Below are 6000 nucleotides of genomic sequence, written 5' to 3'. Positions count from 1 at the left end.
GGCGGAGTGGCCACCAGACCTGCGAGCACAAGGAGTTGAATGAGTGAGGGCGAGTGAGGCCTATTTCATTTAGTGGGATCAGAAATGCATTTACAGGATAATTAAGACACACGCTGGCTAAAGGGGAGACGGTAATTAACACTGGGGGGAACGTAGGGGGAAAAAATGGGGGGTGGAAGGCAGGAGAGTCCCGTACATACCTGCGAGCACAAGGAGTTGAATGAGTGAGGGCGAGTGAGGCCCGGGAATGGGGGGGGGGGGGAGATTGCTCCCTCTTGCACGAGGGAGCACGGGCCTTTGCCAAAGGCGGCCCGTAGCAGGGAGCCGACAGACCGACTCTATCGGCGATCGAAATCTAGCCGACCAAGTCGGTCTGTTGACGAGGACTGGCGTGTCTCTGCCCGGGAAGAGCTACCCCGAACTCTTATACTCGCCCTGCGGCGTCCCGTAAGGGCGGGAAGAGGGGGGCCAAGTAGCTGACTATGCTCTATTAAGGTTTTATTTAAAAGGAAGGGAAAATTAGGGTAGTTTATATATGGTTATGGTTTCTTAACTTGCAAGGTGACGAATTTTAGTTTTGGAGCAGCAAAAAAAATCTATGTAAGGTGGATGACTTTAACAGACAGGACATTTACAGGTAAGGTGGCTGGCAACTTCTTCGAATGCGTGCGCTGGTAGGGGGAGGGGAGGAAGGGGAGGGACGACAGACGCGGGATTCAGGCGGGACAATCTTGGCGTGGGGTATTGCACAATATTGTGTAATTGTAGTCCTGGGGGGGGAGTGTTATGTTATAGGTTGTGATTAATGATAGCTTCTTATAATTACTTACATACCTATGATGGCCTTGTAGTGACTTATAATCACTTATAACTACTTATGATCACTTATAACTACTTGTAATCATTTATAATGACTTAACCTACGTTTTTTTCCTTATGCTTCTTAGTTTTTCCTCCTCCCTACACATCCCGGCATTACAAGTACTGTGCGGCTGACAGGCCCCCTCAACGGCTTACTTTGTATTGCCTGTTCATTTTTTCCTTTCCCTCCTGTGCAGTGAGGGAATAGAGAGATAAAGAAAAAAATGAAAAGATCAAGGTCAATGCGAGACTGAAAAACAGCAAAGTAAATATATGAGTCAGGGAAATGTTTATATATATATATATATATATATATATATATATATATATATCTATATATATATATATATATATATATATATATATATATATATATATATATATATATATATATATATATATATATATATATATATATATATATATATATATATATATATATATATATATATATATATATATATATATATATATATATATATATATATAGATATATTTTTTTCATAGACACGTACGCCAGTCCTCGTCGACAGACCGACTTGGTCGGTTAGATTTTGACCGCCGATAGAGTCGGTCTGTCGGCATTCTGCTACGGGCCGCCTTTGGCAAAGGCCCGTGCTCCCTCGTGCAGGGACGAAGCAATCTTTTTCCCTCTTAACTGGCCGTCTTCGGACAAGGGCCCGTTTCCCCAAGTGATACTAGGGGATAAATATTAAAAAATAAAAAATAAAAATCCTTTTTAGTGAGGATAATATATAAAATAAGAAAAAAATTCCTTATGATGTGTGGGAACAATAAGAGAGAGACATATAAGAAACTAAACACTATACTGTACATTTCCATCCTGAAAGGTTAAGGCGGAGCCGTTGCAAAGGCAATTCCGCTGACCAGCAGACCACAGAACCGAAAGCGACCACAACAACCCGCCAGCCGACCACCGCCCCGACGAATAGTGCTGGGCAGCGACACCCTCAGCCCCAACACAGCCTTCAAAGCTCTCAAGTGTACACAGACCTTCCTACAGAAGTCTGGACAGCTTGACAGAATCTTGCCCCCACCCGGGGACCCACCTTCACTACAACCACAGCAGCAAGTAACCTGTACCGCCGGGGCTTTAAAGGCCGTGGTCCCATGGCCTAACCAGCCCCCTAAAACACTGAAGAAGAAGAAGAAGGAGAATTTTATTAACTGTGGAGAAAACGAAAATAGAGAAAAAAGAAGGACACTGATAACATCACACATCAGGAGCTGCCGTTGCAAACGCTACAGCTTAGCACGTGACCCACACCGTGTGAGCGGCCAGCACCAGCAGGTGACCGCCACGCCGGGGCCACTCCGCCCCCGCCGCCAAGACGTGAGTCTCTGGAAGCAGCGCCAGTGTTGTAGGAAGCAGCTTGCAGCCTTAAAGTAGCTCACAAAGAGAGGTCCAACTCACGGTTAAGATTCGTTTTAGTGTCGTGCCAGTATCTCGTTACCTACCTTATGAAACATCACTATCTCTTCATATATCTTTTCTACAAACCTTCAACAGTCATGGAAATGCTTTCAAAATCCAATTCAAGGACTGTTTTTTTATATACTTTTGAAAATAGGGGATAATGTTTACGAAAACACATCACCTCCTCTGGTGCTGGCCTCGGCGACGTTGGTGCCGCCGCCGCCACAAAATAGCTCACACAGGGTTTTGTTAGGTTAGGTCAGGTTAGCTAAGGTAAAGTTAGGTTATATTCATGCTCCATGATAAAATTTGCGGTATTTGCAGCTGGTGTTGCAAGAAATACTTTCTTGTAGAAATAAGTCGCGTATACGTGGAGGAGGGGCACAGCCCCCCTGGTTAGAAGTGGGGGTTAAGGGGGGCGCAGCCCCCTGTTAGCAGGTCGTAAAGTTTGGTTGGAGTAGTTTAAATATGCTCCCCCACTCTAAACCCTCTGCGAGCTATTTTGCAGCAGCGGCACCGTCGCTGCGGCCGCCGCCATAGGAGGCGATGTGCTTTCATAAACATTATCCCCTATTATCAAGAGTAAAAAAAATTCCTTAAATTGGATTTTGAAAGCGTTTCCATGACTGTTGAAGGTTTGTAGAAAAGATATATGAAGAGATAGTTATGTTTCATAAAGTAGATAATGAGATACTGGCATGGTACTAAAACGAATCTTTACCCAACTTACTTATTCTCTATTTCACTTACCGCTATCATTTACTTGTCCTGTTTCGGCTCCAATTCATGATTCCAAGGATATGTCAGAACTTTTTGTCTCTGTATGGTCCACATCTGTCCCAGAGTTTGCAGTGTGGTGTCATCTGCCATTCATGTATCCTAAGACATCCCATCCTGGTCTTTGCATGCGCGGAACCCGATGTTTACAAACACAAAATGTTGATATCGTTTGTCCAGGCAAGATGGCGGCAAGACAGCTGGTTGTAGAAAATCATCTGTATAGCTCAACTGTGAAATCAGATTATGATTTGGACAGACTGTTTGGCTGGAATTCCATGATTCCCAAAAAATTCCAACTTCTGCTTCCCATTCGTCTGAACACTCCTGTGAACAAGATACAGGTAACTCTCGATTTATGCGAGTTTGGTTTATGCGTTTTTTAAATAATGCGTCCAAAATCCAAATAAATGTTTAATTTACACGTTTTTTTCATTTATATGCGATATTTTATGGAGTGGCCACCAGATGTCTCACGCAACTGGACTCACACGGCGCTGCAGCCACACAGCTGAGCTCAGTTCTTCCCGCGCACCACTTGAACAACAATACAGTACCCACGCTGCCACGCTACTCAACAATAGGGGTGGGCGGGTACCGGTACCAGTACCGGTACTAACGGTAGTACCAGCTATATGGTATGGTACCGGTATCAGACTGCTTGATACCGGTACCAATACTAACGAGTCGCTCATGGTGTCCCTCATTTCTTCCTCACACAAGTGAGGCTGAGACTGAGTGTCTGAGTGGATATCTCGGTGATATGGATATTCTCTCTCTCTCTCTCTCTCTCTCCACTGAATGAAGTGAATATTTATTTTTCGATAGAAACCTACCTCTTGTTTGATTTACATTGTTTTTGATTTACGCGACCTCTTCAAGGACACAATACTCGTGTAAATCGAGTTACCTGTATTGGTTCATCTAGATTCTAGAACATCATGTATGTACACACACGACAAGCAGAAACTAAAGGAAGACCGCCGTAACAGATCGGCTGAGGGAACATAATCGCTCTGCAGATGCCATGATGCGTAGGCAGGAATTTTAGACTATCTTTAGCACGGAGTCGTCTGAGGGACAAAAGAGGTGCCAGTTTGTCACTTAGCATCGACAGATACATAGTTATGTGCGCCGTTCAATTTCCAGAGAGCTTCTTGCTCTCTGGCGCTGGCGTCATGCTCATTGCTTACGTCAATAAAAACTTTATGATGCCAGCGGCATCGTCATCATTAAGGGATTAATATTACTTCTAGAACAGTGTTTACCACTGCCCAATACACATGTTTTGATTTTGAAGCCTGTAATTGTACACTAAAGTCATGTGAAAGCTGAAGATACAATATAAAAGCCTCCAAATCATTACCTACCGAGCTCGAACTCTTACCGACTTGTTACCAGTGTTGATGAATACAGAGACACCAAGTAGCTATCTAAATAAAATACCAGACTCACAAGGCAGACAAAACTGTTTTTTCTGGGATAAGCTTTAATGTTTTCTAATCAGTTAACTTTTCCCATTGAAACTCACCAGGATCTTGAATTTAGCACCCTTCCCCCCCTCCCCAAAAGTAGTGGTAATATTTATCCCTAAAGCACCCAACTCATTCTGTTTGATACTTTTTCGGATAGATCTAGTAATCATGCTATTTATTCTTTATAAGCCTTTTTGCTGGATATTAATAGTTTCTGTAATTTTTTTTCCTTCATTTTGATTAACTGCAACCAATCAATGGGAGTACTCTTGTTACCACTTGTTTTCCTGTTGTTGCCAATTCTCCAACTCAATTTATCCAAAAATATCTTCCAAAAATAACTTACATAGAAATGAAGATAACATGATAAATATATCATTAAATTATCCGACTCAGTAGTGCAATTAGTAGTTCAATTTTTGTTGAGTTTATTAATGTTTTGATATACATCTTGCAACACATTTCTGTACCTATCACTTACACGCTGCCTCTTAAATGCCTGTGTGAATGATGAAATTTTACCTGTATGAAATGCCTTGGGGTTTATATGTTGTCTTCAGCTGATTTATTGGCAACTTGGTCATTTGTTAAGTACATATCCACTGGGATATTCAACTTGTCCTACTGGCTGATTTGAGGTCAGTCTGCACTTAACCTGTTTGTTAGAATTTTTGTGAAAAGTCTATTGGTCAGGTTAGCTTATTGGTGAAAACTGGTAAATGCTAAGCTACAGTTATCATTATGTATTAAATGAAGTTAGTGACAGAGGTTTACTTTGCAGGTTGGATGACTCTTACAATCAATTCAGCATAAAATAGTATGAACATATCATGGACCAGAGAAAGGCACATCAAGACCCGTACACTCCACAAAAGCCTGGAGAGACAGAGCAAAAGCAGCAGCATCAGGAACAAAACTTAGAGGCTCCATTTAATCATGAACAGCAAGATAATCAAGTGAACTGCATATTGCCTCATATTCAGCAGCAGCCAATTTCAGAACAAACCCAAGAAATCAAAGAACTACAAATACAAGTAAACCATGAGCCAAATATACAGCAAAACCAAGATCCACAATATCAGGAGAACCAGAAACCCCAATCACGTGCAGGTAAAAATCAGCAAACACAACAGAACCAAGAGGCACAGACACATTCAAGCCAAATACTGCAAAGCCATCAGATTTCCACCTCAGACCACCTTACACAGCCACTCTTAGCACCAGAGCAATGCCAAGAGAAACCATCCAATCCAAACCAGAAGCAAGCCAAGAACCAGAATCCAACAGAAAAAAAATCCCTGCAGTGGCACCAAGAACAGCAGCTCAAAAAGCGGAAGAAAAAGCTTGTTGGGGAGAACCAAGAGCGAATCAACTACCTGGTCCAGGCATCCAGAGCTATTGGCCTTACTGCTGGGTCCTCTGCTTCTGTCCAAAGCCAGAGAGCATTGG

This window comes from Eriocheir sinensis, chromosome 26 (genome assembly GCF_024679095.1).
Source record: "Eriocheir sinensis breed Jianghai 21 chromosome 26, ASM2467909v1, whole genome shotgun sequence".
Taxonomy (NCBI): domain Eukaryota; kingdom Metazoa; phylum Arthropoda; class Malacostraca; order Decapoda; family Varunidae; genus Eriocheir; species Eriocheir sinensis.
Note: the sequence above shows the minus strand (reverse complement) of the source record.